This window comes from Larimichthys crocea, chromosome XXII (assembly GCF_000972845.2).
Source record: "Larimichthys crocea isolate SSNF chromosome XXII, L_crocea_2.0, whole genome shotgun sequence".
NCBI classification, from domain to species: domain Eukaryota; kingdom Metazoa; phylum Chordata; class Actinopteri; family Sciaenidae; genus Larimichthys; species Larimichthys crocea.
In genome coordinates, this window is record NC_040032.1 from 10,671,504 (window position 1) to 10,694,361 (window position 22,858).

The 22,858-nt window shown below is 39.5% G+C and overlaps 1 protein-coding gene across 2 annotated transcripts in view; it reads right to left on the reverse strand.

Moving 5' to 3' along the window:
• Window positions 1-22,858, reverse strand: part of opcml (opioid binding protein/cell adhesion molecule-like) — a 232,935-nt gene that overhangs the window by 139,819 nt on the left and 70,258 nt on the right. Inside the window, exon 1 of one of the 2 annotated variants that reach the window (XM_027273815.1) lies at window positions 21,425-21,581. The exons of the other annotated variant lie outside the window; for it this stretch is intronic. The gene's annotated coding sequence lies outside the window, so the exon portion shown is untranslated. Of the gene's footprint in view, window positions 1-21,424; window positions 21,582-22,858 lie in introns of those variants that run through there. 2 annotated transcript variants of the gene reach the window in all.

Here is a 22,858-nt window from a genome sequence, read left to right on the forward strand (position 1 = left end):
GGCTGGTCCTCTTTTGCTTTCACAGAGATGTGCTGCCCTTTGTCACATTTGATCCCATCCCAGCCCTGCCCAGTTCTCCCTCTCTGCTAATGCTGCACGATGTGTTGAAGAGGCAGTCGATGTATGCATGCTATAAGGGCATGAATTATTTAAGAAGCTGGTACCTTTAAATGTTTTCAATGTTCAAGCATCCTCTGTTATCAGTAGGTGTAATGTTCTCTGTGCAATCAGAGGCTCTTCCACTGACCTCTGCATGATATTCTTGTGTGGGAATTAAAAGGGTGCACACAGAGACGCGGCATTGATAGGAACATGTTAGCAGGGGGCTCAATATATAAAACTGCCCCCCCCCCCTCCTCCATATAATCGGTCAATATTCCAACCATTTTTAGCAACTCTATTGACTACAAGTACAACGGACATGAGAGCCGCTTGAAGGTCAAAGCTAAATCCGCCTGCATTAAGGCAGCCAGCCTTTATACGAGCGTAGAAAATATGAAAGGCATCAACAAGGACTGATCATGTGTGTGTGTGTGTGTGTGTGTGTGTGTGTGTGAGACTGACGTATTTACACTCTGAGATCAAAAGAGAAATCATTTCATCTCTTGAACATTTTCTTTTTAATAGTATTAAACTTCGTATCGAAACTTTGTTCCAGCGTTGCCGAGAGAAGGCACTTATTGTAGTTTATGCAGCGCACAGCTGTCTGAGTAGAATGGAATCCAGGTTTGTTGCTCTGTAAATGGTTTGGATAATGACGGCTTTGAAACAGTTACCGGGAGGGGACGCGGGAGGTTGCCTAATAAGTTTTTGGAGCGTGTTAGGACAAAGAGATAAGACTAATGAAGAGTGAAATGATCCGGCGGTATTTAGTTATGTTTACAAGAAAACAATTACTAAGACTCTCCTTCACAAACGGTTCTGACTTTTTCTTTTTGAGGAAAAAAAAAAAAACAGTAAGAAGTCACTTTGGTAAGTGTATTTATCATCAGCCTCCCGTACTCAGACATTTGTTATCTAGGAGAAACGAGTCAATATTGCTGCCATTTCAACCCTAATGTCAGTTTCATCAATATTAAATTGTTCATTTGTATGTATGCAAATATAGCCGTCTTTAACCCTAAGGTTATAAACAATTTAGATGGTGACAATAACTGTGTCCAATCTGAAGTGAGAGGAGCAGCTCCCAGTAATGCTTATTTAGGCAGAAACTGTCATCCCAGAGATGGATTCTGCTCACTTCAAGGTGAATGCATCTGACTGAGCAATTTCCATTCAAATATTAGTCAAATGGAACTAATACCTTGGGATGGAATGAATCAACCATTCAGATCATATTTGACGCTGACATATGGATGGTGGTTTGGGAAAGTAAAAAAAAAAATATATAAATATCTACATGATTAGGGAATATTTAAGAGAGGTTATGCACAATTTCAGATAGTTAATCATCCAATTTCCACATCAGCAGGAGTCAATCAGAGAGTGATATCTCTGATAAATTATTTTTCAGCGCCCGTCCTAAAGACGGGAATTTGTACCCACATGAGGATCTGTGTAGTTTATAAAAAGCCCTAACTGTAATATTATCAGTGCTGAATTCTGAGACATGTTTTATATTTGTGCTCAGCTGATGCCCTTGGTAGCCACAAGCAACTAAACCATGGTGGACCTCTGCTTATTCCAAATGTAAATCATGGCCCTTATTTGCAATGCACACTTGCCTGAGACACGCTGTTCTAAAAAAAAAAGTACTGCCCGTGATAATGCTTGCTTCACATGGAGAGCATGTGTAAATGAGACTTTCTGCAGAAAGTGCAAAAGATGCTGTAATCACAAGACCCGGTTCAGTGCTGGCCAGACCTTTTGTTGTGTGATATAACCCTGTTTCTACCTCAACAATTTCCTGTCTGCATCGCTGCTGCAATCTAATAAAAGGCAAAACGTCAGAAAAAAAGAAAGAAATGCGTAGGAGATTATGCTTGTTGCAAAGATATGCAGAAAGGGAGAAACAAACAGAGTACCAAGGCTGCTCAGTGTTAGGAGTGTATTATTGATTTCTTTTCTAAACGCAGAACAGATAGCATCATGATGTCAGTTCAGAGGAGTTGAACAATATGGGAAACTTTTACCTTGGAGACTTTTACCTTCAGTCCTGACTGAATTGCAGATTAATTGCTGAATTTACGTCAGACTGACATTTGTTAAAATTTAGCTGAGTGCACGAGAAAGTGGGTACTTCAACAACAACAAGTGAATCACTCAACCATGAACTGGATGAATGTCTTCATGATAATAGATGATAGCTTTATTTTGAAAGAGGGCATCAACAAATGTGGGTAAAATTAACCGTTTTCAAATTAAGGTATTGTTAAGGTAGTTCAGTCTATTACTACTTGGCTATTGTGTTGGCAAATGATATGAAATTAAAACGCAGAACTAAAACAGAAAGTAGCACGTTGAAAATAGTGCTCAGCTGGTTATAACTAACAAAACAAAAAAACAGAGAAAAACTTGGATGCTTTAGCTTTTGAAAGCTACTGTGAATTTGTTAGAATCGATATTCTTTCATTGCTTTTATGCTTCCTGGGCTAAGGTCATCCTGTCTTAATATCTTTGTGCAAGGGCTCAACCGATTGTGCGAGCTCGAGTTGGAGGTTGAGAAAAAGGAAGAATTTTGAGGACGTTTGTCGTAACCGTGCTGCCGACTATCTCAGCGACTGTGTGTGAGGGAGTGAAACTTTCTAAAGCTGAAAGTAATTAAAAACTATTTGCACACACTGGTGCCTCAGAGTGAAATATGTGGACTATATGTGGTCTATCCATTAAAAAGAAATAACTGCATCCAGTATCTATTTTACTGCTGAGTTTCTTGAGTTTCCTTTCATATAATTCTGCATATGGTGTCCATCACGATATTTTGTTACAACATCCCAGCCTTTGTTTTTTGGGAAGACTTCAGAAGCACTGAAAAATACGACAGTGTGCATAATGCTGCAGCAGCTTGATGCTTAAAAGGCAAAAAGTGCACACACATTTACAAATCAAACATGATTTGGGACATTTCCTTACTCATATGTACCTTTTGTTTTCCCATTTATCACTGGATAGTGAATTTCAAACATTTGTATTAAATTCTGCCACATAATTAGCTTGACCTTGAACCGCAAATAAGCTGTGTGCACAAATGCATGCCAGTGGTCAGAGCCATGGACAATGGATCAACCCTCTAACAGCTTGGTTTCCCTGATGTATGTGTGTGTGTGTCTGTTTTTGTGTTCCAGTTGTAATGACAAAAACATTGGCTGTGGCTTGTGCTGATCTTTTTGGAGGAAACTGTCACCAAACCATTTTATAAGCTTTGCTTGGTTTACAAAACCCTCGTTTCTATTGTCTATCATACACTAAAAGTGGCATCCTCCATGGTTGTGACGTGAAGCCAATGTGGACGTGCCAAAAACTGCAGTTCCCCCAACAGCCACTTGAGTGGCTACAGAATAAGTCGATCTCCATAAGCCTCCATGTTAAAATGTCCAACTTCATGTTTACAGCCTGGTACAAAAAAAGTTTTTCCCCTGTTCATGACAACTGCACTGAGGGTGATTTTTTTTTATAGAAGTCAAACCTGTCCAAATCATATTAAGGCTCAAAGTTATGCAGGATAAAGAGCGTGGACGCTTTGATTGACAGAAGTTATGCAGGATAAAGAGCGTGGACGCTTTGATTGACAGGTGGATGCTGTTACGGGTGGCTTGTTTGAGCACCCAGGCTTCATTCAGATCATCTCAGGTCCACTGACTGTCCACGTCTTTGTCCATTTTTGGATTAGCCGGGAGGCAGCAGAGGCAGGACTGCCAAGATTGCAGCAGCCAGATGTACCAGACTGAGCCTCACACTGGCTCTCAGAAACCCGTGGGTGATGTCACAGATATGACATCCATGTTTGTGTGGCTGATGGAGAACAGCTTTTAAACCCAGTTTGATTAGTGATGCTCCACCACTGTGTGGATGTTTTAATCGTGACCTGCTAAGGACCTTCAGATTAAAATTGGACATAGGCCAACTCTAATATATTGTAAACAATCCCTTACAAATAAAATACAATTAAATTTTGCACACATATTTTAACAAACACCATCATTCATGTTTGTGTAACGTTTGTGAACCACTTCTCTTTCACTAATTGTGTGCTAACCCTGACTGAAGTGGCACTGGGGAGTCATGCCAGTGTTGACAGACCCACACATTCATGTACACATTACCAAAGCCAAAACAGACTCGCTGACATGATTCATGTCTTGTGATCTCTCGCCTTCTCTCTCTCCCCTACGAATAATCTCCAACTGATTCAGCCAGAAAAGACTGCAGAGTTTCAAAAAAATATGTGCCCTACATGGATAATTGTGTTTTCGAAGTTGACAAACGATCCAATAGCACTTACAACAATTGCACAAATTAAGTAATTACACAAGAAATTGAGACATTCTGTAAGAACTGTGATCATATTCTTGCCTTTTTCACCGATTTCCATATTTAATTAACCTAACTCAATAAAAGGTGATTGCTTTCCTGCTTGTGTCACACAAAAAAAACACCAGCAAACGGCTCATTGGGGCATTTTGAATCAGCCAGAGCTGTTTTCTTTGGCCAGCCAATTTTGGAGCTCACTGTATAAAAGTCTGGAGGGCACAATTACAACTAGCAATGGAAAAGAAAATGTTGGCATTGAGAAGAAAAATGGGGAGTAATCTCACTCATTTCTCTTATCTGTGGAAGTCCAAGAAGCCTGAGAGGGTACAGTATTTCCCCAGATAAAAGCCCAAACGATATTCCACTCACACAAACAGCAATGTGGAAGTACATAACAGTTCTTTACTATCTCCACTTGGTATCCCTATTGGTTTGTTCTGAATTGAAGAGGGCCAAAGCATCTTCTCGTCCATCTCAGAGTCAGGTGGAATTGGGCCTTCTTTGGAAATAAATAAACAAAATTAAACCTCATTATTTTCAATATTATGTCACCATCTCTGTTCCCCTTCTTGCAGTAGCAAAAAGGTACTCACAGATAAGACAGGTCCAGTGATTGAAGACATTTGCAACGCCACGACTTGATTAATTCCACACACTAGATCTTAATTACCTCGGCATAACCACACAGATGATTTGTGTGCCGATGGGATTTGGTCAATGGGGATGATTGCATGAAGTAGATATGCTCATTCAATATTCATTATCTCCCTGTCCCATTTTCTCGCACGGCACAGCGGGTCCTTTCCTGAGATCAAGATATCTTCTTTATGTCTTCAAATACATAAAGACTCAGATTTGAAGCCATCATGTTAAATTAATTCTATAAAAAAAAAGGTTGACCTATTCTAAAAAAAATTAATCACTGGTGAAATATGTTCTCCCCGGTTGATTTGGTGACGTTAAACCAGTTTTGACCTGTGAATCAAACACATTCAGTTGTTTATTCAATGCTGTGAAAATTACTTTTCAAAGCTTCTTTTCTGCGTCTCAAACGTCTGATTTCAGGGCCAGTGTGTTTACACTGAATGGTATTAGAGAGCTAAGAAAGCAATAGGGCACCTTCCATTTTTAGTACGTCTTTGACAGAGATGAGTGAAAAGCCTCAGAGGACGGATTTATTATCCTTATCAAAAGCAGAAGACAAGACAAATATAAACCATTCTTCTGCTCGTGGCCCCTCAGCGCAAAGCCTCGAGGAGTGGCACAAAGACAGCTAATATGCTGTGTTTAAAGGACTGTCGAAGGGAAACGCAACCGTGTTTCACAAACCCACAAAAATATGATGGAGAGTGCAGCGCTGTGGGCTCTTCTCTAAAACCTGTTTTTGTTTCAACATAACCTTCAGCTGTTATTTCAGTTTGAGACCCTTCAAAATAAATAAAGAAATAAATAAAGAAAGAAATCCCAGGACACAACCGCGGTTATTCCCGTAGGGCAACATCTTAAAATGCACTTTTGTCATTTCACTGCGGATGTTTCAAAGCTTTGATTTATATGTCAAAGACAACAGAGTGTTCAAAGATATGTAAATTATTCATTTAATAATAAATGAACAAATGTACCATGATAATGACTAATTAAGATTTGAAAAAAAAACATGTAGGACGCTCAGTGGGCATGCGTTGTAATTAAAATTAATTGATTAAAATCAATAAATCTGTTTATTACAACATATAGAATAGATAAATACATAATGATAAATAAAGAACGTGATTATAGGTGAATGTTATTCCTGTAAACAAGTCTGCACAGATCAGTATTGATTAGAAATATTTATGGCTGCTGGTATGATAATTAACACGGTGAGGAACGTCCAGCCTGTAAACCACGAATGGCTGCGCCTCAGAATCCAGCAGCTGTTCACACATTTCACTGGGTCATTCTGATGAATGCCTGATGAATGCTGACAAATTCTCTCTGAAAAAGATAAATGCACCTTTTAAAACATTTTGGCATAACCAGGTAGATTAAAGATCATTTTAGAGCTGACATTTTGGAGAGGCGTCTCCGCCGAGCGTTCAGGAGCCCGTGTAAAGTTTTAATAATTAACTCCAGCTCTGCTAGAGGCTGGATGAGGCTGCATGCAGGTGCTTTGAGCTCAATGCTAATATCAATGGTCTTCATCTGTTAGCATGCAAAAAAAAATACATCTAATGCTGATGGGAATTAGTTTTGCTGATATTTGGTCACGGACCAACTGAGTAACCAATCATGGTGCAGGATAAAGAGTTAATGAAAGGGATCACCAGTGTTATTAATATTGATTTTCTGGAAAACCATGAACATATTCTAGCTCAGTCCCTGTGGGTCCAATATTTCAATGTGTAATAATGGTGGTGGACTGACCAGGCGCCTACTTACGAGTCACATTTCTAGCCAAGATTGCATGGGAATTGGGACGTCTGAATTTAGGATTCATGTGTTATGATAAAGAGAATTATGCCTTGATGTGATCCGACCACGTATCTGCTTTGAGGAAGGTCAAGCTGAGCAGTTTTTTCTGTTGTAGCTTAGTCACGTGTTCCACGAGTTTGTGTGTCAACCCAAAGAAGCTGTTGCGTTGCGTCGCGCACGCCTCTGAGCATCGACCGTGCGTAACATTTTGTCGCCAGTCTGTCAGTAAAATATTGAGGCAGTTTGGATAAACCCATTTCAAAGCCTGTGTGAACTCTTTGAAAGGCTCAGATATCTCTCCAAATGCAACGTGATGTACGACCGCGCAGTCGGCTGTCCGTCTTACTTGCTTTAACAGCCGCAGTGTGTGTGATTTGAGATAATAACATTTACTTCAAATAGTATTACAGTGTTGTCTGGCGATGTTTGATTTGGTTTGAAATGTCTGTAGTTCTGTGTGTAAAAATTATCTTGACTGTATTTTGAGACTACTGAGAAACACATGCAGTGAATTTAAGTGTAAAAGGAAATAGAGTTTTTCAGTTAAGGTGTGACTCTGGCATTATCACATCCATAATTAAAGTCTCCATCTGGAAGGAGGCTCATACCAACACTGTTTTAACTAGGAACTTGAAAAAAAAAAAAATCTGACATAATCTCACTGGAATTTTGTGATACATTGGATAATTGCCTAGATAAGTACATAGTACAACACTTTGAATAATTGCCTGCTGGATAAAGACATATGCTTTGTGAACCAGATGAACAAACTTTTCAAAAGATTATCTTGGCAAAGCCAGGGAGGACGAGGATAGAGCCGCCTGCACGTCGTTTCATTTCCACGGTGAACTTTGAGAGAGCGACACAAGAGACGACGGCGTGCAGCAGCCTACAACCAACTGAAAACTGTGACGACTGACACAAAGATCACACGTCTTTGAAAATTACGACCTTACTTTCCATGCTCATAAAGAATCAAATCAACTGACGGCTCACGATCATCATCTTCTATGCCCTCTTCTCACTTCTTCCTGGTATAATGCACTCGCTCATTATGAGCTTCTTGGAAGCAGAGTTGGCAACGTCTGCAGCGGCAGATAATGTCGGAATTTAAATTAGAAACAGCATTATTGGCCAATGTAAGGAATTTAACTGTTGAATGCATGATTTATATTGATTCCTATTTATGATTAAAATATAATCTAAAATGGACATAAGGAGATGTTTTAGTGTTTGAGGGTTATTGACGCAGTCTGATTGACATCAGCTACAGTACAATGTCAAGATAAATAAATACATAAATGAATAAAAGGCACCAATCTTACGGCTGTAGTGGATGTGTGGCAGTTTATCCGACCAACAGATAACAAGACAAGCAAGAAAACCGAGACTGTTGTCTGAATAAAACTCTCTGAACATTTGGGGTAATGCAAGTACACAACTCAACGAAATATACGCAACATAGCTCTAGTGTGTTTAGACATTTTAATGCAGAAATGTTACACATTATATATTTAATCTAGTGCCTTGCATTAAATCAAGTAAATTTTAAAGCCTGCAAATGTAATCTGTTGCAACCACACCCAACAGCGATGTCACAGGTTCTGGGGTGCATCGCTACAGAAAGGTGAACTTCAAATTCCCATGCAAATCTTATCTATATTATATCATCATTTTCAGGTTACAGCAACTGGTCGTGAACTCAAGCATAAATATATTTTCATACCTAATCTGTGAGATTCATTGGACATTAATAGCCACTTCCATGCCGGTGTGCGACACTGCTGTAGCTCTCACTGCAGAGCCACGTTTATTTTGAAGTCGTGATCGGTTTTTATTGGAGGATGGGTTAGGAAGGACGGGGGCAGGTGGGGTCTCTTGCTTAAGACATACATTGTATTGCAACTCTTCAGATATAATTCATAAACACGTAGTTTTCTGTCAGCTGTCCTTGACAGAGCAGTATGTCTTCTCGTGTGAGTGCAAGAAGCCACATAGTCATAAATAAGTGAGGCCACCAATGATCTAATTCAACACCGGTGCCTCCAAACACTGGCAGAGGGATATTTGCTTCCTTTGTCCATAAATATCCCAATCCTCCGTCATTCAACAAGAGTCTCTCAAGTCAACAGATGACGAATATCCCCTCTAACCCTGAAATGACTGAACTGGCAATGATGACTAATGTCAGAGCAGGAAGGACTTGTGGAGCCACAATCCCTCACTGTCATAAAGTTTTCCTCACCCAGATGACCCTCCCCAGAATTTTACTACTGTGGTCAGCTTTGACTTGTAGCCTTTTTGTCATTTAATATTTATAGATTTGAAGAAATATTATACATGTTGCTCGTTTTATTTTTCGATGCCGCCGAGTGCTTGTCATTCTGCAGTAAATTAGAAAGCCAAGCATGGCGTGAGTTAAGCCTTCTGAGCATCGTCTTCAGAATAACTCCCTCTGAGAAGTCCTTTCTGTGCCTCCTCTCTTCTTTTCGTGCCGCCTCATCCCTTAATATCCACCCTTGACATATCCAGGCCACAATATGCCATACTTTAAATCTATAAACAATTTCAGCTGAAAATGGCTCGAGGATGGGAAAGGGAAAGACCTGCTCAGTGTTAATACAGTGACTACTGCAGGAATACAACAAAAAAACAAAAAAAAACAAGATGGGATTCTTTTATCTTTGGAATATTATTAAAGTACACAGTTAATTGGGTTGCTGCTGCATATCATTTGGAATGAATAAATGCTTTTAATTTAATTTACAATCTGAATCACCTGTAATTAGTTCTTCATGTTTCAGATGAGTAAGTACAGAGAACAGGCTGTCAGGACGAGTTGTCAAATTAGCCTTCACTGACATTAATTGGATGTAATTATTTTTCTTTTTTTTCCTCCCCCCAGTGTGTTTTCTTTTAAAGAGGTATCTTAAGACGTAAGCTAATTTCATGTAAATAGATGTGCCATTCATATCAACGGTCCAGTGGAACATTTCAATTTAATTAGAGACAGTCGAGTCATTTACAAGGACAGTCAGATAAAAGAAAACATTGTTTCCTATTAGCAATTAAAATGTGAGCTCTGCCTGTCTCATAACTCTTAAAGGGTGTTTGAACTTCAAACAGCATCTTTTTGCTATCAGTGATGCTGATGCTGATCATACCTATTTACCGGTGACGCCGTGCTTTTATTTCCTTGAACCCCAAACACATCAGGACTAAAAAAAGGTGCCTTAAGATGAGTAAAGGATGCTGAACTTCCAACAGTAATGTGGTTGGTGTATCACCAATTCCACCCTCGGCAAATGCACCGGAGCTTGCTCAGATAAGCGGCTGTCATTTAAAAATGCCGCTATCTACTGACAGTTTGTAGGGCTCAGCGAAAATAGGGAGTGATGCTGGCGTTCTTAGAGAGGAGGGATTTTCTGGCTCTTATCAGCAACTGGACAAACTGACAAGTTGCTCATGTAAAAAAGCTAGGGGTCAGAGTCAATCAAGCCCAGTATTTTGCAACAGGCAACTCAAGCATATTGTCATTTGATTTGCCATAACAGGTGAATGTGAATGAACTGTGAATTACTTGGCAGGGAACTGAGTGCAAGAGTTTTTGAGCATGTTTCCAGAACAGCATGCTTCGAATGCAGATTTATGTTTGGGTGAAGGCAGGGTTTAGGATTCCGAGGTGAAATCTGTCGACATTAAAGAGTCTGTGTATGATAAAAATCACAACACTGCAGGAATACGACAGTGCGCTCCTGCTAAATCCAGCAAAAAGGTGCCACGGTCTACGTTTCATGGGATTGGTAACGTGGACTGCATAAACAGTGGCAGTGCAGATGGAATGGGACAGAGTGTGACACCGTGCCACGCTTCACTGTTGACCTCTGTCTTTAGAGATATCACAGAGGTCGCTCAGATCATCGTTCCCTGTACAGGCATGCTTGTTGTTTTTCTAAAAACATACACAGTATGATGATGATCATCTGAGCAACCAACTTCCATTTGTTCTTGAAAAAATTGCTCAATAGTAGTAGTAGTAGTAGTAGTAGTAGTTGTTTTTTTAAATCCTCCCAACTAATGCTGTCACTCCTTGTATGACATATCAACAGTAGTAGATGGAAGCGCAGGTGTTCAAAGGTACAACAGGCTCAACACTGCAGCTTCGTGTGTGCGGTTTCAGGAGCTGCTGGTCTTCAAACATAATGCCTTAAAGAAACTGGTGTTAAATGTGGGAGCATTGGCGTCCTATACATAAATTCAGTTTTATTTTAGCAGACCTGAGATCTGTTGTTGACTCTTTAGTGAAAATGCTTCCACCGATTCATCCTTTTAGATTTGATTTTGGCATCCAGAGTTTGTTGTTCCAAGATTAGCTGTAAGTCACATAAGGATGAGGCGTCTGCACATAGATGTCTTATATGGTGTCTGTTTTATACATCTGGTTCACATCAACTTTCCTGCCTGTGTCCTTATTTGATACTTTATTTGATACATATTAATGTGTAAGATGTACTTAGAGACAGATGGCTTACATCAAGATTCTTTCAACGTTTAGGTTGATATTTGGATAGGAGAACTGTAGAGCTAATAACATCTAGAGATAACAACTACAACTTTTTATACAACTAAGGCAGTGTCCGGAGTTTTTCCTTCAAACATCTTCAACTGCATCGCCACTGAATACACGACAAGGACACAAGCTAGCGTGTGATGACTGAGGTAATGCAGTCATTATCATGATTATGACATTATCGTTGTTGGTCTGGTCACATTTCAATCCAACTTTGTTATATTTCACTGATAAAAATGTAACTATACTGTATGAAATACATCCACACATCCAACATCTGATATTATATCATAATGTTATGAACTCATATTTAATTACACACATTCTGACCAATCTTTTCAATTTCTATGAAAGGACGAGCGGTGCCATCCTTCTGATTATCAACAAAAAAAAAAAGAAACCCACAAACAATATATGGACGTGATTGCACTCCTCAAAGGTGCACACCTCATCAGGGACAATGATCACCTCGTCTCTCAGCCAAGGTTTATTTACAACTCTAATGGGAAGCAGTGGATTGACACTGACTATTAAATAACCTTGAATTTAAAACGTTGATTAGCTCGACATAGTGGGCAATACGGGCGCACATCTTTCAGTAAATAATAACCATTGTGCATTTAGCCAAGTCATAGTATAAGCAGCCTTTAAAGAGTTGATTTACAAAAACATTTTATTGTCATCAGCTGTAGTTTTGCACACCGTCATCAGGATTTGATTAGCACTGTAGTGTTCAGAGCAGAGAGCTCTCACCTTGTTATATTTTATTTACAGTCTGTCAAATTAACCATATTTTGTAGTCTGTGAGCAGACACACAGGTGCACATGGCAACCCTGAAACAACAGAGCACCTCACGTAACAAATCCCAATTTAACCCCTCATTATAACAGTGACATGAGCATCTGAACCCAGAGCTGTGTGGGAGAACTAATCTAATCAGTGTTGGTGTGTAAATAGCCATCGATGATTGGCAGACCGCTGGAGGAAGAAAGTGTCTCATTTTCCGTGGTCAGTCATCAGAGACGTAGGTGCAAGGTGACCACCAACGGCATTTTCCCACTTCCAGTATCACAGGTTTCAAAGACTTCTTTCTTGTTGCTGAAACTTATAAGGTCAATAATTCACACTTCTACACTGAGGTCCTTTTTTTTTTGGCAAGCTTAGTCATCATCAAGGGTACCAGACAGTTTTTTAAATTCATTTCAGATCGCAATCTACCCCAAAAATCTGCCAAATACAAATCCAGTGTGCACATGACTTTGCTCACACTGCACTAAATACTTGATGCCAAGAAGAGTCTGCAAGTGGACTGTATAGTGAGACACTTACTGTCATATTATTAAATAAAACTGCTGGCTGCTTCTCAATGACCCTGGAGTTCATCTGCCCATTACACCGCATACAAATGTATACAGAGATCCAACTAGGCGATGTGCCACAGATTCCTATTCGACAGGGTTCAGTTACAATAATCTTATAAAAGGATCGAATGAATAGATCGGTTGCATCGGTGAGCGTAAAGAAGTGGCCCTGGCTGCACTTACATGCACACACACACACTACGCCCTTACACATGACCTTTGTGATTACTTTCCACCTACTACTCACTCACTCACTTACTACTTAGAATGTAGTGGCTCAAAATGAATGGAAAGCAACGCGAATTGCAACTACAAAACCTTGCTATATTTGACCCTATAAGGAACACTGGAGTTAAGCAGATAAATAGAAAAATGTGATCACATTCATCATACTGATATTACCCTAATTGCATGGCACTGAAGAAGGAAATTAAACCCTACACCTATTTCTATGCCCCATTTGTCAGGAAGTGAATGGCACTTAGAGGTTTAGCCAAAGCTGATGAATTGTTGCTGTTAAAATGTAAGACTGAAATGCTCTATCATTTCAATGAAGTCTCAGACAGGTATAGTAGGTTTGCAGATGCTATAGAGGCAACAGCATTTACAAAAAAACAAATGCAAAGGCAGGCCAGTCTTTAGATGGAGTCTGGGATGTCTCCAGTGGAATGACCTTGGCTGATACAGCCAAGGCTAAACTGGTTGCCAAAGATTCTGTCTGATCCAATCAGCATCTTGTTCGAAATCAAGGACTTGGGATTTTCAGTTTCTCCTGGTTCAGGGTATTGCCATTCCCTCTGTGAGCTACACTACAGCCTAAAAAGAATTTAAACTAATCTACCGTGAATCCCTCATGAAAAGCATATTTGTGTCCTTGAGAGTCAAAATGAAGAGATTCAATATAGATCTGTTTATTCCATCCTATAAGTACAGCGGCGTCCTTGATTTTTCCACATGCACACATTTGCAGACAGCATTGTGAGATACAACAAAAGCCAGATTGGACCGTAATTGTCGCAAAGTGGATGACTCCTTGCAGAATATTGCAGTGCTCAAACAAAGTGAAATAAGACTGTCTGGGGGAAAAAAAATATAAAAATCCTATAGATGATTAATGACCCTGAATCAACACAAGACGCAGCCTTGTATGGATGAAAGTCCTCGAGGAGAAGACAAGACCCGATGTTTCCTGCTTTGTTTCTCAGTCTCTATTATTTATCATTTTTAATTAAACTTAATTATGCTCTATACTTTATGAACCACAATTGCAGAGTTAATAAAAACATTGGAAATGCATAGACCATGTCATTTTTCTGTTTTTATCAGCTCCACTTGGCATCTATGCATTTATGCTTTTATTCATCCTATATATGAGAATAGAAGTGAAACAAAATAATAAAAAGCATATGGTGCTGGTTACTGATAAGCAAAGGCAGTGAGGTATTTGTATAGTAAATCATTCCTCAATAGAGTTGCTAGTGTTGTGTTTCACTCTAAATTAGAGTCTTATCACTGAAGCTCTTGATGACGGTAAAGTGAAGCATATTTCATTTGTAAAATAGCACCTGCCGTCTTATTTAGGGCTATTACCTGAATAAACTATGTCCCAGGGAATCACATTACAGGTGACACTTCTTGAATGTCATTAGCCGTAGACATGCATAAAAAGAAAAATCAATCTGTTGTGCAACCTGGCATAGTATCGCTGCATTGGTTGATATGGGGACGATGGCTACCTAGATGTAAGAGGAGGCAGCTTGATAATGAAAGGTCGATATATTACAGACAACACTGCAGCTGGTGGTTTCTTTCACTATTCATCATTAAAATGTCATGAAATAATGATCAACACAGACCAACAAAGGTCAAAGGGATATCTGCTCGATTCTATACAGTTTATAATCATGTGAAATGTAGATAATGATGAGACCATTAGCAGATCATACTGTAACATTATCACTCTCCACAGCAGCATTCACCTTGATTTATTCATTGTAACCTTTAATTGAATTAAACTAAATAAGTCTTAGTTATAATACTGTATATGGTAGAGGACATAGGCTGCGTTTGTACGGCAGAACGGCTGTGTCATAAGTCATACGCTAACCTTCAACACGGATAAGAGAAAGTGAATGAAAATCAGACATTAGACTTGCTCAATGGATTGAGTGAAGGGGAACTTTATACTATAAATACTCGATTCTATATTCTACTGTAGCCATCAATATGAGAAGTTAGAAGAGTGGGATGTTTCTTTCTTCACTCAGCAGCATCTTTGCTGTTGAAAATACTCCCCCTGACCAACAAAATATTTTAGGGGAGACATCACTAAAGATGCAGTTTTGACGTTGGATGTTGGGGGGTTACCTGGAAGTGGAGCCAGTGATGATTAACCTTTACTGGCTGCACAGTGCTCGGCTGCTACAGTTACATAATTTAAGGTAAATCATCAAAACTATGATGTGTTTTGAACAATAAGCTGGAGGCGCACATTAGGAACAGACTTCTTGGACCTTGAAAAGATAGTTTGAATAATGTTATGAATTAATAAAACCTGCTGGGTGTTTGCACTATTACATGATTGTCATTAAGCCATTTGTTTAATCTAGATTCAGTGTACAGTTCCTGCACAGGTTAAACACATTCTGAGCTTTTTTAAAAGGCTGAGAATCAAGGACAATCCATCACACCTCGCTCAGCTTTCAGTGCTAATCAGAAGGAAACAAAGCATGAACCACGGCTGGACCACTTGCCTGTTCAGCTTTTTTTGATCACTAATAGTTCATTTAGTTAATCAATATTTTGATCATTTTGCTTCATTTAGTTCTCACGTTATACCCGCTATACCTTCCTTTCCCATTTTTTCTGATTCATATAAATCAGAGAGGAATCACTACCTTTTACTTTATTTCGTTCTAGCTCCATCGTTCCTATACACGTAAAATATCTTAAAGTTCAACTGTGCATCATATGGATCTAATCAAACTTCGCAGCAGTAATCACTCGCCTTACAAATTATGGGTTTTATTAGAAAAAACAACTGAATGAAATTCATTTATACTAATACTTTCCAGTTTTTAATATTCAAATCATGCCATACCAATAAAATTATGCACCCACAAAGCAGAAACAATAACTTGCTTCCCAATCGCTCACTTATGTTATATAAATTTCTCTCATGTTGTTTCTCAAACACAAATAGTCGTGGGCTGCTCATCAGCTGATGAACTGCAGCTTTCAACATCCTATTGTTACATTCACAAGCTCAATGCCGAGTAACATTTGACCACTGTGGCAACAGGAAGTGGGAGGTTTCCACCAATTATTGTGCTGATGCTGTTGTTATGTCGATTTGACCGTAAATTGGGCATTGATTTAACTGGATGCTGCAAATTAATTCCACTGTACTTAATTAAAGCCCAAGAGATCTAGATCACTATTTAGATCAGAGGATCCATTCTGATGAGCTGGCTTTATAATCATATTACACCCGCTTTCAAACGGTCACACAAACACTTTAATTTGCACTGCTGCAGTGGAAGTGTATATAAGTATATAGACACTGCACACACACACACACACACACAAAGTGGGTTTATATTTCAGCTGTTCACTGCCGCAGACCATGAAACTGAAGGATTCCCGAGGTGGACAAAACTCTCAGAGCTCTCAGCGCCTTCGCTGCTCGTCTTCTACAAGGTTTTGAGAGAAGCCAAAAGCATGACAGAAGCCACAAGGTTAATGGTGGTCTCTGACCGTGTGGGCATGCTGGTGTATCTACAGAGATACACAGAACACATGAGCCGATGATTCGGATTATTTGCTCCTGTGGAGAAGCGAGGCTTCTTGTAAATGTGTAAGGCATGAAAATGATAAGATATTAATAGATGGCGACGTTGATCTGGTATTCCAGTGAGGAATATTTAAAGTAACAGAGCATGCATAGAAAAATCATACATGAATATTTTTTAAAAAATTGCTTGTATAAAAATATAACTAAATACTTCTTGTATGAAAGCTCAGCTCATCCAAAATGAAAAATAAAACCATCCCGGTGGTGTAGATAAGTGAAAAAAGGTTTTTCTTTTAGCTCATGTTTATATCTTCATACCGTAGAAGAAGTTGAGTCATTGCAGATGAAAAAAATAATATTTTCACATGAACGCCTTGTGCTTTTGTCATTTTATGTTAATGACTGATAAATCTTGAAAATGATAAATGCTTGCACATTTGCAGCACAGTGTGTCCCTGCGAAATAATGTGTTGGAGGTGACTTCTGGTAATGAAGAAGGTGGTGACAATGCTCTGTGAACTGCAGCTGCATGAGCTCCTTATTACGCTGCAGAGAAGGCGGCCAAGAAGCTGCACCTGCTGCCTGCTGTCTTTGCATTTCACTCGAATCTATCATTTTAATTTGCGAGACTTAAGGTTTTATCATAGTCGATGTGTGGCTGGCAAACAGCTATGTCAGCAGGAAGCCCACCCAGATCTTAACTGGCATCGATACTCCGACTGAAACAGCAATATGGTATTTGATTTTTAACTCAAAATAAGAACAATAAAAAAAAATATGATATCGATATCGCTCCTGTTTATTTGTGCATATACATGTGAGGCTCTGCTTTCACAATGCAATGAACTATATTTATATTAAAAATCACAGAACCAACCAGGTATAAGTATGTTTTTGTTTAATATTGTAGAAATCATCTAACTCATGAAGCTGAATTGATGATTTAGATGACACAACTTCCATATATACACACTTCAGGGGTCCATTCACCCTTTAACCTGTTTGGTGTGGTTCAAAGAAACAGCCCATTTAGCCTCAAAGGTAGCTTCCTGGTCCACTTTACTCTGAACTCTGGTGCAATGTGCTGTGAAAGAAAAGCAGACTAAGCACAGGATGTTATGACAGTAATATGAGAAACCTTTTAACTGGACTGCATTCAAATGGTGCTTTTATTCAAAGCCTTTCACTCGCACGCCCATCATACCATCAGGGGCAATTTCAGTGTCTTACTCAAGGACACTTCACAGGGTTGTGGGTCTGACTCCAAGCTCCACATGTCGATTAACAGATGACCTGCTGTATCTGCTGAGTCACAGTTGTCCCCCATTGTGTGTCACGCTTTGAGTGCAGGGGCTTTTACATAAAAGTTAGAGTTTACAACAGATGTGCTTTGTGTCTTGGCAAATTTATATAACAGCAAAATACCTTTTATATCCAATTTCTACTTATAACCATTCACAATATGAGGATTATCTGCTGTCTGGACTAATAACTCATGAGCTGCATCCCCATGATCCTTTTATGAAATAAGGTAAATCAACACATTAGGTTCAGTAAAGTCCTGCATGAGTAATGACAGAAGATGGCATCACCAACACTGCCCAATTAGAGTTAATGGTCAGTCCACAGGACTGAATGTTTACTGCTCGAGTTGTTTGATAAAAGCCAGTGTGAAAAAATCTCATTTATCCATAAGAACATAGGACAACCAGCACGGAAGCAGACCTATGCACTACTTCCACCGCTTTACCGTGCACAGAAAAAAGCATGCACCGTTTTTTAAAATCTTGATGTTTGATTTCAGTTGGAGCTGAAGCCAAACACCTGAGGACATTGGACAATGGATATCTGAGCCAGGACTAGGCGGTGCCATAATGTTGGTTCCTCACAAACAAATTCTGCATTCATATGAAGTTTAAAGATAGCAAAGGCAGACAGGAAGATTTACTCCACTTGAAATAATGCGTATTTTCCTTTAATGATTTATTATGTTACAATAGGCCAATGTGGCAATTCTATGCAAAATTACTCCTGATTACTATCGTGCACTTCCCAAGAGTCTGCTCAGCTGTCACACACATAATGCTGGCAGTCATAAACTGTCATGACACTTAATTTTGTTCCATGAACAATTTCTTGGCACGTTATTGACGTGGAAGTCATGGGGATTTTCATGAAGCGCTGCCAAGGCGCTGCGTGGATGTGCTGCCTTCCTCTGAACTGGAATTCCACCCAAAGGAGGACGCTGCCATGGGGTAAAGGCAAGAATCACACCATATGGCAGAAATGTGCACGGTTCATGTAGGACTATTGAAGATGAACTTGGGAGAATATAGTACCACGAGAGGGCTCCTTTGAAGGATGGCTTTCTGTTATATTAGGTTGGGGAAATTGGAAAGCACTTGACAGATCCCTTGATCTCCACTGACTTTCATCAAAGGTTCTGGACTGCATAGGAAGATAGCGGGATTATTTCTGTTTGTAGGCTTTGGTGCTGAATTAGTTATGGCTTAAGAACACAGATAGCCTTCTTGCCATTTAAAACTGCACTTGTCAAGAATTTACAACACTGTCGGGGAGTGAGTATAGGATTAATCTGGTGTGTAGATCGAATCAGATTAGTATGTGACTCTTTTTCATTTCATTCATTTGCACAGGTCTTGATTTTCTGCAAATTAAGCACACTATCTGTTGTGATTTGAATCACAAGTTTTACAATTCAAATACAGTTATGAGCAAGACATTGATTGGCCGAAATGTTCATTTCAAATCATCATCTTGAACTTGTGCTCATAATCAAGGGCTGTGTTAAAGTACAAAGAAAAGACAGACACGCTGTACACTGGGTAAAGCTTTGTTGTGTCTGCCATTTTCATCCTAATCAGGCCATTGATTTGCCCTTCAACTGTAATCATCACTTCAGCAGTTAAGGCATGACATGAATCATTTTTTTCCTCCAGAACATTTTTCTTAAAATAAAAACACGACTGTGTCCAAATGGCAGTTAAATTAAAAAATAAATTAAAAAAATAATTATGCAGCATTGCTGTATGATGAGAAATAATAAGTTGTAGAAGCTTTCAGACATCTAAAAACATTAGATAATGTACTTGCACCCGGTTTGGCTGTTCTCAGGGTATTGGACACACCTGTCCCACATATGGTCTAGTATGTGTTTGGCAGTACGTGGAAAGATTCGGACCATTTATTTAATTAATTCATCTCAAGTACTAGTATAAGTAGTCAGTATTTAGATTTACATGCACTTTGAATTTCTCAGTGCCCCTTAGAGTATTGGCTGCAGACCTTCAGATTGACATACGGTACCATTATGATAAAGAGAGCAATACAAGAAAATTGGTGTCATTAATCTCAGACTTTTCTAGCACACATGAAGAGGCTAACAGAGAGCTCCTGCTGTTGGTGACCAACAGTGACAGAAAAGAAAGCTTTGTTAAGACCGGCCAGAAGAAGAATGTCACAGTGGCAGCACGGCAAAGCACAAGGGAAATACTCCTCAGCGTGACTGCTGAGCTCCTTTGCCCTCCAGACAACACAGCCGGCACGGTTCGCAGTGTTTCCCCTCACTGATGATCAAAGCGAGATCTGGTGATGCAGCGACGATGGAAGTGAAACCTACTTCTGTTCCGTCTGTGTCCAGAGTGTCCATCAAAGCACTGCTGAGGTGAATGCTCTCGAAAAAATTGAAGGTTTGTGTACGACAATGCTTTCTCCATTTTCTACACCCGGGGGGGAAAAAATATTCCATTGCACATTAGGCACAGACTAAAAATGTAACAGTGCAGCATGCAGCTGTCCTCTTCACTGTGGTGGTGATGATGGCTGTCAACCCATCTCACGATGCTGGCACAGATCAGCATTGTGTTGTTGCTGTTGGTGTGAGAGCGTATAATATACATTTCCCTTTCTGGGGTTTATGTTCTCTTTATGTAATGTGACGTTTGTTATACGTCTACATTTGTGTTTGTTAACTCATCCAACCACTAAGTGGCACTTCCTTGTTTTGGGTTGCACAGTTGACATTTTAACATGTCGGAGCAAGTGTATTAATGATGCTGCACTCCACTCAGGGGAGGTCCTGCTATAATGTGTGTGTTGGTTCACTGTCACCATTACTGGGACACTTAATGGAACTGAGTACTGTTATTAAGTAGACCTGTGTTTTTCTGGATTCGACAAGTCCAAATGTCCACTCCCAAGTACTAAGAGTCAGAACGCCATTAAAAGTGCAACCCCCCCATCATCTTTTAGCAACTGTTCCCATGCAGCTATCCTTATGCTTTCAAAACACAGACAGTAACTGTGGGCAGTCGAACCAATTTGAATCACACTTTGTGGGTGGAACCAAAGTCAAAGTCGCACTGAATCAGCAGGGCAGGCTGTGAGGCCTTTTACAGTGTGAGTAATAGTTCTGACACCTACATAGTCTGATATCTCTTTCTGAGAGCAACTGTGCTTATATCAATAAACACAAAATCTAACAAACATAATGCTGTTAGGGAACTGAAGACTGATGCAGCTCAGTGAAAGGTTGCTAACAGTCAACACTTACTCAGAGTTTGGGTGACGTCACTCAACTCAGTAACTTGTTAGAGAAAGAAGTTTGAGCTCGTATGAAGATTCAGAGATTCTCACCATGTGGGAAATGTGGGACACGGGGACTTGGACCCCAAATAAATAATACTAGAGGACAGTGCTGGTGCAGTACCAATGACTTACTGTAATAATGTAAAAGTCAGAGAACAAAAACTTACAGATAATCAAGCAGGCTTAAGTGAAATCCAGGTAAGGCAGTCCAAACAAATCCAAGTGGGAGCAGGGGAGAATTAAGTCCAAAAAAGAAAACACAAAAAAGATCGAGCACTCGACTGTGGAATGAATACAAACTGATTCTGAGACAAAGAAACACAAAGACTAAATAAACTAGTGAGAGCCGGATAAAGAGACACAGGTAAAACTAACCAGCAAATCATCAAAACTGGAGGGAAAACACAACAAAGGCAGGAAGTTAAGTTACAGACATGACATGAGGACAGAACTACAAAATAAGACAGGAAACAGTAAACAGGAAAACCCAAACATGTGACAGATGAGCTCTTTCTTTATGCTTTTATTTTGGATTGTTTTGCATGTTCCTGTTTTACATGTTGTTTAGTTGTGGTCATTTTTGTGTGGCTCATTTGTTTCACCTTGTCTGCCTGGTGTCTATGATTACAGTTTTAAAATTTCTTTCATATTGATTTTGTGTAATTTCTTGCTTCCTTTCAAAACACATGTCCAGTTTATGGATGTCAAATAAAATTGCAACTATTTATAATTTTAACAGCTGCAGGACAATGCACTCATCCTCCCAGTTCACATCTGCATGGCAATGTAAAGTAAATGTAAAATGTGTCTTTTAAAGTGGAAAAGACAGAGAGCTGTAGCTCCAACTCACTGATCACTTTCCTCTGTGTTGCTACAAACGGTACAGTGAGCTACATTACTCCATTTATCCAATCTATTCGGTCAATTAGTTCTTCAGACTGGCTTTCACCTGCCTCTCGGATAAGCGAGAGTTATTACAATGGCAAAAGCTTCTATCTATTGTGGCAACACATGCATCTTAGATCTTTTCTTTTTTGTGACGGGGTGATCTGAATTGCATTTAGAGCTCGTACTGAGACACACCACCAATGTCAGATTTACATTTTATGGTTCTTTATGCGTTTATTGGCTACACTTGGTGAATATGCAGCAGATTATAACATGAAGCTATCCTTGTGTTTGTCAAAATGATGTCCTCCTTTTTTTCTGAGTAATGAATTCAGCTGAATATATTTTGCATCAGAACTGCAGGAGTGTGAGACTCCTGTCACCGGATATCTGTCTCAGCAGAGGAGTAGTGGTGTGAGCACCGTCTTCCGTGCATGCATATTATCAAATTCTATTCCAGTCTTGATTATGTATATGAATGACTGGATCTCCTGCTGTTCCTTCATCACGCTGCTTCTAAAAACTAAAACTTAGGATGACTCCACACCAAACACATTCATGATAGCTTGTAAAGTATAGCAGGAGGAGATCCATGTCATTTTAAAGGCCCTGTGAGCAGAGTTTAGTGGCATCTTGCGGCGTAATTACTGATTGCAACATTCTCTGGGTTACAGTAGAAAGTAGTGGTTCAACATTCCTAGGTGATGATACAC